General features: G+C 40.5%; 1 protein-coding gene across 3 annotated transcripts in view; it reads left to right on the forward strand.

The window, feature by feature from the left end:
- FAM172A (family with sequence similarity 172 member A) overlaps positions 1-12,698 on the forward strand; it is a 350,899-nt gene that overhangs the window by 17,163 nt on the left and 321,038 nt on the right. The window lies entirely within an intron of this gene.

Here is a 12,698-nt window from a genome sequence, read left to right on the forward strand (position 1 = left end):
CGGGCTCCGGTGGCGCAGGGTCTGGAGGCACGGGGGCTGCCCGAAGCCGGTAGCGCTCGGGCAGCCCGGCTCTTAAACAGAGCCGAAGAGGAGCAGAGCCTCCAGCCGCAGTGGCTCTGCTCCTCCCCGACTCTTCGGCTCTGTTTAAGAGCCGGGCTGCCCGAGCGCTACCGGCTTCGGGCAGCCCCCATGCCTCCAGACCCTGCGCCCCCAGCCGGGCACTTCCCCTCCCGGGCTCTGGCGGCGCAGGGTCTGGAGGCACGGGGCTGCCCGAAGCCAGTAGCGCTCGGGCAGCCCGGCTCTTAAACAGAGCTGAAGAGTCGGGGCGGAGCAGAGCCGCCATTTTCCCGGACATGTTCGGCTTTTTGGCAATTCCCCCTGGATGGGGGTTTGACTGCCGAAAAGCCGGACATGTCCGGGGGAAAAAGAGGACATATGGTAACCCTATTTGAGCTATAATGTATCTTAATTAAAACTATCTTTAGATGTTTTTTCCTCAAAAGCATTTTATCAAAAAAAATCTTTTTTTTTAAATCATTGATTTTTATCCATCCTGATATAAACTTATTTTAGTCAATAGAATAAGAAAGTATGTATGTGAATAAACACACAGCACTGTTGAGTAAGAAGGTGCCAATTTTATGTAATAATTTTTCAGTGTATATCTGTACTTCAAAGAATGGTGGGAGAAAATGAAGAATGAAAATTGCCAAAACCAACAGCTTTCATTTACTTTGATATCAGTCTAAGTACTTGTATATGGCCCCATCACCATTGTATATGAGCCGCTGACAAACACTCACTCAGGCATCTCACTCTGCGATAGATAAATATTATTATCCTCATTTTAAATATGAGGAGTTGAGGCAGAGAGATATTATGACTTAGTCAAAATCAGGGACAGAGTTGCGAGTTGAACTCAGATACCCAGTCCAATGCTTTAATCATAAAGCCATCTCCTCTCTGATTGTAATGAATACAACTATCTGGAAACATGTGTATATAGTACAGATAAATCTGTTCATATGAAGGATGGTATCATTATATTGTCTTTCTGATATCTCTACTTTATAAAAACAATGTGTATATGAAAATCCAGGAATCTGTGCTACACATACAATGGGGGACTGTTTTGTTCTTTGAATCATGAATTACTCATATTCCTAGTAATAGGAGTTTTATACCATTTATCTCTTCTCTCCCATCTCTCAAGGATGTGATTCGTCGGTTTCAAGTATCAGAGGGGTAGCGGTGTTAGTCTGGATCTGTAAAAAGCGACAGAGTCCTGTGGCACCTTATAGACTCTCAGACGTATTGGAGTGTATTCTTTCATGGGTGAATATCCACTTTGTCATGTGGGTATTGTGGTGGAAATTTCCAGAGGCAGGTATAAATATGCAGGCAAGAATCAGTTTAGAGATAACGAGGTTAGTTCAATCAGGGTGGATGAGGCCCTCTTCTAGCAGTTGAGGTGTGAACACCAAGGGAGGAGAAACTGCTTTTGTAGTTGGCTAGCCATTCACAGTCTTTGTTTAATTCTGAGCTGATGGTGTCAAATTTGCAAATGAACTGAAGTTCATCAGTTTCTCTTTGGAGACTTTTCCTGAAGTTTTTTTTGCTGCAGGATGGCTACCTTTAAATATGTTGTTGTGTGTCCAGGGAGGTTGAAGTGTTCTCCTACAGGTTTTTGTATATTGCCATTCCTAATATCTGACTTGTCCATTTATCCTTTTACGTAGGGATTGTCCAGTGTGGCCAATGTACATAGCATAGGGACATTGCTGGCACATGATGGAGTACATTACATTGGTGGATGTGCAGGTGAATGAACCGGTGATGTTGTGGCTGATCTGGTTAGGTCCTGTGATGCTGTCGCTGGTGTAAATATGTGGGCAGAGTTAGCATCGAGGTTTGTTGCATGGATTGGTTCCTGAGTTAGAGTTACTATGGTGCGGTGTGTGGTTGCTGGTGGAATATGCTTAAGGTTGGCGGATTGTCTGTGGGCGAGGACTGGCCTGCCTCCCAAGGCCCATGGAAGTGAGGGATCGTTGTCCAGGATGGGTTGTAGGCCACTGATGATGCGTTGCAGAGGTTTTAGCTGAGGACTGTAGGTGATGGCCAGTGGAGTTCTGTTGGTTTCTTTCTTGTCCCAGGGAAGCAAAATCCTAGAGAGGGGGGAGAGATTCCCTCCCACAATGCCCTGTAGGCACATTCAATTGCAAGCTCAGAGACCATGAGTTTTAATTCCTGCTTATCCCCTGACTTCTGTTAATGCTTCTGTGCCCTTCATATCTTATTATGATCCGAGGTCTCATAATGCTACCTTGAGAGGTAGGTGATCCATATAAAAGTGTTGTGTGTCTGATGTGATAAATTTCAGAATCCCATAATAAATTCATTTATTTTGCATCTTTGACTTTTTTGCTTACTGTCTGCCCACTAATTCACCCCTCCAGGATGACTCCTAAACTTCTGAGCAGCTTAAAGTACATTTAAAAAAAAAAAGTTACTATAGAAAATGTTTCCTGCTTTCTCCCAAGATGTAGAGTTCTCACCTCAAACTTACAGCAGCTTGAGACAATATTCAGTGTATTTTATGACCTGCAGAGTTAGAAATGGGAGCCTTATGCCATCAGAAAGGAGGAATTTCTAGTTCCTAAACTGAACCCTACAAAATTCTGAGATACCGAGCTTTAAAGCTGGGACACTTTTATGTATAGAAAAATCACTTTACTCTAGGTCATTTTTTCAGGTGTCTTCCATTTCCATTTTAATTTTTCTCTCATTCTGAGGCCTGTACAGTGGGACTTATAGTAACTAAAGTACCTGGTTTTTCGAATGCGGGAATACAAAAAATAGTCTCAATAAAGATAGTTTCTCTAACAATTATATCATAGAGAGCTTAGTATGATATAAAGATTTTATGAACACTCATTTCAGATCACCTTCACATAGGGTTGACAACTCTGACTGAAGCTATTCCGGGAGATTCTCTCTCCTCCGCCCCCCCGCCACTCTCCAACATCACGTAATGTCACTTTCTTAAAATAGCCTATTAAAATCTCTCGGATTGCTTTCAGTCGTCACCGGGAGATCGATGCTGGGGGTTGGCAACCCTACCTTCACAACTCACTTGTGACATAACTAATGTCCATTAAAATAATTATAGCACAATCCCCAAGTCAATGTTTTGGCAACAACAGCTTCAGCAACTTTTCTCTAGAAGATCTAAAATAAAAATGACATTTTTAGTTTTTTTTAAATGACATGCATTTGTATTAATGTACAGTTTAGTGCAGTGGTTCTCAATCAGGAGTTTGTGTATTCCTGAGGGTACACAGAGGTCTTCCAGGGGGTACATCAACTCATCGAGATATTTACCTAGTTTTATAACAGGCTGCATAAAAAACACAAGCAAAATCAGTCCAAACTAAAATTTCATACATAAAATGACTTGTTTATGTGGCTCTATATATTATACCCTGAAATGTAAGTAGAATATTTATATTCCAAATGATTTATTTTATAATTATATGGTAAATATGAGAAAGTAAGCGATTTTTCAGTAGTAGTGTGCTGTGACACTTTTTTGTATTTTTAGGTCTGATTTTGTAAGCAAGTAATTATAATTGAGATGAAACTTGGGGGTACCCCAGACAAATCAGACTCTTGGAAGGTATACAGTCATCTGGAAAGTTTCAGAGCCACTGTTTTAGTGTATAGTACTATTGTACTTATGTAGTTTAGAATATATTTTTACTGGGTTGTGACCAAGAAGCATGGGTTTCATTAAAATTGTGTTTGAGTGTGTAAGTTGGTTGGTTGTCTGACCAGCCCAGAAAAGAATCAGTGCCACATCTGAGGGCTGGTCCCCACTTAGTCCGGACTTCGGACTAAGGTACGCAAATTCAGCTACGTTAATAACGTAGCTGAATTCGAAGTACCTTAGTCCGGACTTACCGCGGTCCAGACGCGGCCGGAAGTCTCCCCCCGTCGACGCCGCGTACTCCTCTTGGCGAGCTGGAGTACCGGCGCCGACTGTGAGCACTTCCGGGATCGATTTATCGCGTCTTAACAAGACGCGATAAATCGATCCCAGAACATCGATGGCGTGCCGCCGGACCAGCCGGTAAGTGAAGACTAGGCCTGAGTTTGGTCTCAGGGTCCTTGCCTCAGTACATAATCTATTGGTCAGACACAAACCTCAGGAGCTACACAAAAACAACAATTCCATTAACGAAAGCATGCTTCAGTCCCCAGAGACCGTTCCCTTGCCCTGGCTCAGTACTGAAAGGAGGACATATAGTCCCCTGCTGGGTCATTTCACAAGCAGGTAGCCCTTAACTCTTTTCTGGCTATTTCACTCTGTCATATGTTGTTAATTAATGGGATAAGAGTAAAGTGATAACTAGTGATATGCAGACATTTAAAAAGTTCTGAAGCTTTGTTCAGTTAAGCCTCCATACTGTCTGATCTGTTTGGCCCTCCGATATTTTCCCTTACCTTCTTTGTTTGAGAAGCCAATATCATCCAGTCCCTTTTCAAGAGGCAGTTTGAGCCATCCTTTACCTTGCAGTATCCTTTTGCAGCTTGTATAACTAGTGTCTCATCCATAGATCATTGAATCAATGGGGGGTCATTATATTGAGCTTGTTTGGGCTTTGGCTTAGGCCCTTGTGCAGCAATATCCCCTCCCGTAGGCGGGAAGGAATCCTGATTGCCTTACAAGCATGGACCACCTGTGAGATGGAAGTTGTGAAGTTACAGAGTGCCTCTCATTTTGAAAGGAGTGATATGAGTGAGGTCAGGTGGTGGATTTATTAGGTCCTTACACCTATCTGCTTCCATCAACATGGGGGTGAGAGGCATTACAGGAATTCATTCTCCCCCACCCTCCTGTCACCAAACCTACGTATTCCTAAGATCTTGTCTACACTACATGTAGGGGGTGTGTGTAGCTACAGGCTGTAGTAAAAAGCAGTCTGTGTCCACACTTGTGCTACATGTGGCAGTGAAAAGCTCCAGCAGGGGAAAGGCAGCAGCTTCTCACTGCTGGAACCTTTTATTGTGGTGGGGAAAGGCTCTGGCAGGGGAAAAAGCCTTTCCTCACGGCCTCCTGTCTTTCATTGTCACGGGGAAAGGCTCTGGAAGCTGGGAGGACACTATGCCGTTAAACATAGCAGTGTAGATATGGGAGGCACTGCTTGGGCACGTTTTATTTTTCATCTTCTGTAAATCTACTTTTTCTCTCCTTTTCGCCCTCCTTTTACAGCCTTCTCAATCTCTTTGCCACAGAATAAATACTAGGAGCATTAGAAGTGTGAAAATTTAGTGTCTCCGAAGTTTTGTCTCCTCTCCTCATCTAAGCACAAATGATCTCAGATGGCTAGAAGAATTTTAAGGGCTTGATAATTTTCAGTTATCTATTGCCTTCTCTTTCAATTGAGAACTGTTGAGGGGCACAAAGGAACGATGAGCTGCTGGATGCACTGTTGCTTGTACTTCACAACCAGAAATATTACAAGAATTTGATTTAGTTTTTCTTGGTATTGATGACCAAGTTGATTTTTGGATTAGAGTTGACACTAACGGTCTTATAACACTCAAAGTTGCTTTCTTTTTTCATTTTTAAATACATATTCTTGTTTACTTAAGAGAAATTTTCTTATGTACCAATCTTGCAATATCATACAGATTTTATTGAAATCTGTTTGTTTGCTAAATGTTGAAATTTGTGTTGCCCATAATACATTATACACCCCTTTGACTAATCTCGCATTATACCACTACAGATCATATTTCTCTACATTCTGCACATGATATAAACATTTTTCTTATACTAATTTACAAACAGTTTCCGAGTAAAATTTATTTTTGTTATGACCATTATGTGTAGATTTATGAAGCCAGCTGCTTCAGTAATGGATGCAGTATAAATACGTAGATATAGGTAGAACCAGAGAACTCCAAATTATCCCTATTTTGATTGCGTGACTTTTTAGGGCTAATCTCTATAGTATCATAACACAGTAAATTGCTTGCCTTTCTCCTTAAATTACTGTTCCTTATGATCATACTCTGTAAAGTTTGTATTCCTTACTTTATTGCAGAAGTTGCCTTCTGGGGCAGCAACCCTTTTGTCAGTGCAGAAACCTAGGTTTTTGTCTAGAAATGCAGTCACCACCTTGTCTTCTGCTTTAGCATCTAACTTGAGCATGCTCACTGAAAACAGTTAATCTTTTGCTTGTCTCCTTTAATCTCTTCCCCCCAATCCCTACCCTGGAAAATTTTTAACTGTTTTTATTAGGCATATTCCATAGGTACTTGGCCATAGCCTAAAGCAAAATGAATTTCTTGGGCAGCCCCTCTCTTCAAGGTAAGAAACTGAACCATGGACTACCAGTCCCTCTGAGACTATGGCTACACTGGCGCAGATCACTCAGGCTATTAGTCTAATGCTTGTCACAAGCATTACATTTACATTTCCTAAACTTTATCTAGAAGAGGACAATGCTATAAGTATGAAAGCTATGGAAACAAATATGTTTCTCTCCATCCATAATCATTAAGTTTTGTGGGTTTTTGTTTTCACCTCTTATTATGATGTATTTTGGATGCAGCTTCTGGTAGGCCAAAGGCTTATTATTTTGCAATAAAGATATATGTACAAATATGAAAGGCAAAGTTTGAAATAAGTCCTAGTTTAGGATAATTTAAATAATACAAATCACTTAAATTGCATAATGTTTTATTGTGCAGTAAAACTCTGTGGTATCTGTCTTAGACATTTCCATACCATCATCATATCTAAGTGCCGGTTATGGTATAATTGAACTGTGAGGTGTTGTCCATAGGAGACTTCATAGTGGATCCTTTCTTTGCATGCCTGATCTGGTGATGGTCTTGATAGTCACTGCTATTAGGCTAGCTGCACCCGTGTCCTCTTTCTTGGTTCTCTGAGTGCATCCTCTTGGGAGTTCAGCTTCATGCCTTTACCTATCGTGGTATTTGCAGTTCTCCCACTCTCAGACTGGGACTTGGGCTACAGTTTCCTGTGTATCTACCATCCTTAACCTGCAGGTCCCACTATAGCACAGGCACCTGCGGTTCTTCCTTTCGAGAGTCTATAACCAGTGGTGTCCAGTGACCAGAAAGCCTTCTTTAAACCAACGTAAAACAGATAGTAAGAATGGGGGGAAGGAAGGGGGAAAGCAAGCCTGGGGCTTCTGCCCTGCAGCAGGGTGGTGGTACTAGGGGCCTCTGCCCTGTGGGGAGGAGGATCTCGGGACTTCAGCCCCACAGGGCACACCTGCTGGGGCTCGGGGCTTAAGCAGGACCCTGGCTTAAGCCCAAAGCCCCGAGCCCTGGCAGGCACCTCCTGCATGGCTGAAGCTGTGAGCCCCAGCAGGCACTTCCTGTGTGGCTGAAGCCCCAAGCCCCAGCAGGCATGCGTCATCTCTTGAATTTGTGAAGATTTTTGGATGCAGCTCGGACAGTCAGTAAATTTGGCCAGCCCTACTATATGTTGTCTCCTCCAGTTCATTCAGTGTGTCAGCTTGCAAAGAGCAGGTCTGTACTTATGTTGCATTCTAATGAAGCTATGTGTTTGAGGAATTCTGCTGATTTATGTTGAGTTTTTACATCAGATAAATTGGATAGAATCATGCTGTTTGAAAATACTTGACTTCTTAAATGTTTCAACTGTAGGAAATTGAAAAGGCTGTAATTAATTATATTAGGAATATTCACACAATATTAGTGAATTTACTTCATTTCAGTTGCTGTAAAATGCAGACCAAAATCATATGCTACCTGCTAAACTTTGTAACAGCCACTCTAACTACATTTATACAGGCAAGAATAATTGAAACTAGAATGAAAACATTTATTTACTTGTAGTTGGAGTCAAACTGTGGGGTGTCTTCTTTGATTTGAAATCTAGCACTACTGTACATCTCTGCAAGCCCTATGACCCAATTTTCAAGTACCATTCCATGAATGTTAACGTTAAATATGTAGGCATATTCCCTAGTGTACAAACCCTGTGTTTTTGTGTCCAAATAGCTATTTCTTTGCAGGGCCACCCAGAGGATTCAGGAGGCCTGGGGTCTTCGGCGGCAGGGGGCCCCTGCTGCCGAATGCCGCCGAAGACCCAGCACTTCGGCGGCGGGTCCCGGGGCGGAAGGACCCCCTGCCGTGGGTCTTCATGGCACTTTGGTGGCGGGTCCCGTAGTGGAAGGACCCCCCCCCCCACCGCTGAACTGCCGCTGAAGACCCGGAGCGGAAGAAGCTCCGGGGGCCTGGGCCCCGCGAGAGTTTTCCAGGGCCCCCGGAGTGAGTGAAGGACCCGCTCCAGGGGCCCCGAAAAACTCTCGTGGGGGCCCCTGCGGGGCCTGGGGCAAATTGCCCCACTTGCCCTCCCCCCCCCTCCGGGTGGCCCTGTTTCTTTGTGGGGAACCTCCCCACCCCCAGTTCTGCTGTTGTATTAATGGAAGTGTGGTGAAAACATTGTCCTCTTAGTTCTCTAGATTGGATAAACTACTAAAACATTTATTAGCAGCAATGAAACCAAAATATATTTCATGCTGAATTATATTCTGTATTGCTAGGCATTGGGGGTGAAGAGGTGTAGAATATGCATTGGATCCTTTCGGGGGGAGGGGGGGAATATCTGTTCTGCATGGAAAAGCAGTGTAGGTATAAATAAATATGAGTCTGCTTCTAAAGTATCTACCTTATTTTTAAATATTTTTGCGGGTGGAATAGTTACTATTGTTTGTTCAGGGGTGTGTTTGTTACATTTCATGACAAAAATGGCCTTGTAAAGCATTTGTAGAAAGGATGATCTAAGTGATGTATCTGTGTAGGAACAGATTTGTTTCAAATCTAATTCAGTATTTAATGCAAAACAATTAGTGAAATTTGTGAATTTATACTTCAAGGAACCAAATAGTTAAAGAATGGTCCAGCCTTATTAGGTATCAGTAGGACTTGAAACTCAAGCCTAGAATAGACTGCAATTCCTGCATTTGCCTATATGTAACCATTCAGACAGCTTTATAATTTCCCCACTATTCATTTGTGCACCAACAAACTCTAGTTGAATCAACATCTGTTTTTCAAAGAAAGGAAATCTAACCCTCTCTTCTAATTTGCTGCATTTGTCATTTAAACAAATATCAATGAAGGATTCAACAAAATGCTATGTTCAGCCAAAACAATACATAAAATACTGTATGCTTGTTTTATCCTCATTCTAACACCAAGTCCTCCCTCCAGTGGTTGCTGTTACATTTTTTTTTTTAACTTTTGTCGAAAAGAATTGGTAAATTGTATTTTTTTCAAAGCAGAGTTCTCTTGTGCTTCTAGGTTGGCAGGTGATCATCTGGGTTTTCTATTCTTTCCTCAGTGGCAGGCTCATCACCTAGTAGATGAACCCAGTCTGGAAACTGTAGGAGCAAAGTACCCAGAGTCTTGTCTTTCACCTAACTTTTGCATATGGCACTACCCTAGTGTTGGCTTTACATTGATTTATCTGACTTATTTTTTAATTTAAAATATTCACTCCATGTTCAAAGATGACAAATTTTATTTGTTTTCCTGACTGGTAACAATTCTTTAGGGACTTGTCTACAACTTGTAATTGTGTTAACTAACCTGTGTTAAAATAGGATTACAAATTGTTGTGTAGGTGAGGTCTGGGAGGACAAAGAACTAGACATCATAAGCTGCAGTGTCTAAAGTAGTTTCTTTGAAATGTGTTGTCACATTGATCAGGTGTTCTGGTTTCTACCACTTAGATGTTCATTAAAATGATTTTTTTTCCAAATGCCATAATGGTATTTACATACAGTGTGGTGTCACCATTGCTTTGCTACAAATGCATATATTAATGAATGACAGGAATTTATATTCAATGAACTCTCACTTAGTACTCTGTTTTGCAACACTTGCAAATAATGAGACCAGATTTTCTGACTGTTGATTTAGGCATTTCCTCCTTGACATTATTTTGGTTGGGTGAGATATAAATTTAAAAAATAAATATGTTCCAGGAAAATTTAAAAAATTCTCTACCTAGTTTTATTATTGTTTAAGTATCTTTTATGAGTGCAGCATTATTTTTATCTAGTAAAAATGTAAGTTTGCTAGAACATGCAGATTTTGTTAGTCTTGTTTAGATTAATCATGTTGAAATGTGTCAGAGTTGGAGAAGTGCAGAATCTGAGTTGGGGTCCTGGATAAAAGATGAGGTGAATTGGGGGAGCCTTAAGTGTTAGAGGCACTAAAAGTGTGCTGCCATTGCATGGTAGTAGAGTTTGAGCAGTCTTATGTGTGAGAACAAAGAAGAATGTTCTCCCATAGGTTATACTTGCTTAATGAATTACTGGACCTAATATCAGTTTTTAGAATTTATGTACTCTTTAGCTGACAAATAACCTTTTAAATTGTTGCATGTGATTTTTTTTCCCCCTTTAAACCAGAAGCTATAACAAAACATGTTACCTTGATACTACTTTTTCTCTAAGACCATGAGTGCATGATATCCATAGTATTCTAAAACTGCTAAAACAGAACATATGGCAGCGTTTATGCTATTTAAATAAAATTAACCCTCTTAACCTTCCAACATTGGTTTGCTTATTAAATATCCCTGTTAACTAGTTAGTATCACAGTGACCTACCAAAACTGAAATTATCTTGGGGTTCCTACTTGCAGATGTAAGTCTGAGGGAGTTAGGAGTATATCAGGCTTCATCCTATTAGTCTTTGGAGGGAAGATTAGCAAACCTATATTGGAAATTGTTCCAAATTTCTACAAAAATGTGGTTCATGCAAACACAGACATGATAAGATGTATTGTGGAGAAGGATAAATCAAATGGATGGTGATTGAAATTTGTAACCAAGAATCCAAAAAGCTGAAGGGGAGAGGAGATGGGAGGGGTTCAGTGCTCTGACAGTCCTTTATTTAAAAACATAAAGCTGAGTTGCTATGTTGGTATTCTCCCTAGTGTCAAATTCAAAGGTCACAAAGTTGAGTGTTTGAGGTCCTCTGCTGAAAATGGAAAAATATAATTATCTTTTGCTGCTAATGATCTCTCATGCTAAATAAATCTAGGAATACTGCATGACTGGACACTTATTCTTTATAAATTCTAGATACTGAGTAAACAGGGCATACAAGAAATATTCCTGTGTTCTTTGTTTTGAAATAGTTACTCGGTAAAGATTACACATGACCTGTTGTTTATAGTTTTATTAATACATAGTGGATTCTCTGTTGGGATTGCAGAAGGCAAGAAGATATGATGATTGCTTTGTGTAGTTCACAGAAAAAAATTGCAGAAAGAGATGTTTTGAATATACTTTTAGGTCTAACCATTTCTTGCAAACCCATATTTAAACAGTAGTGGTTATCAAGAGCTATGAAATATGTCCAATTCACATCAGGAAAAACCTTCTGCCACTTTATTCTCTGTAACCTAACCCCCATCAGAAAATTAATACCAAATAAACGATGTCAAATGCACATATTAATGTATTTTTTCACACAGTGCACAGTCAACCTGTGGAACTCCTTGCCAGAGGATGTTGTGAAGGCCAAGATTATAACAGGGTTAAAAAAAGAACTAAATAAGTTCATGGAGGATAGGTCCATCAGTGGCTATTAGCCAGGATGAACAGGGATGGTGTCCTTAGCCTCTGTTTGCCAGAAGCTGGGAATGGATGACCGGGATAGATCGCTTGCTGATTACCTGTTCTTTTCATTCCCTCTGGGCCAGCTGACATTGGCCACTGTCAGAAGACAGGATACTAGGCTAGATGGACCTTTGGTCTGAGCCAGTATGGCCATTCTTGTGTTCTAATATATATCAAATATATCTAACTACTTGTTGGCTGCATTTTTCAATAGTGTTTACCTTTGGTCATGCAGACTTATAATTCTGAATGTTTATTAGAAAAACTAAATTGGGAATTTATTATAATCTCGATTTAGGTATACCAGCTGTGCCACAATAAGGAAAACAACCTGGAGGTAAAAATGTAATAGAATAAGAGAGCAATAGACAGTGCCAAGAGTAACAGCAGTTGATATTGCCACTGCTTTGGTTACAACTACATTAAACTCCTATGTGAACACTCCTAAACCAAATTAAGGCCACTTTAATTTGGAATATCTTAATTCACATTGGAATTCACTGAAGTCCGGCTGTTTAAATTATAAGAGCATCTACATTGGGGCTTAATGCGGTTTAAATAATCCACTTTAAATTCACACCTTTAGTTAATTTGGATAAATTTTTGAGTGCTGCTGTGTCTTAAACTAGGTTGCTGTAATGTAACTCTAGTCACTGTATGTAAATTTAGCAAAACCTAATCCTATGTGGGTATATTAAGGACAATAAATGGTAACTGCAGTTTAATATGGGAATAATCTAATTGGATTGGGGGTTGCTGTTGGTCCTTTATGCTTTTAGTTTATATCTCCCATTTGTTACATTGAGCTTCAATAATTACAAACCATATGCAATTTGGAAGAGCAACAGGTTCGCACTTCTAACCTTCTATTGGAATGATTGTAACGGAACATCAATTAGATTCTAATGAACTAATCTTTACCATTACCACTGTGAAATGGAATTCTTCACCAGTCATTGCAGGGTGGCTTATAAAGGGACCACACTATTTTTCTTA

This window comes from Malaclemys terrapin, chromosome 6 (assembly GCF_027887155.1).
Source record: "Malaclemys terrapin pileata isolate rMalTer1 chromosome 6, rMalTer1.hap1, whole genome shotgun sequence".
In the NCBI taxonomy this organism is placed as follows: domain Eukaryota; kingdom Metazoa; phylum Chordata; order Testudines; family Emydidae; genus Malaclemys; species Malaclemys terrapin.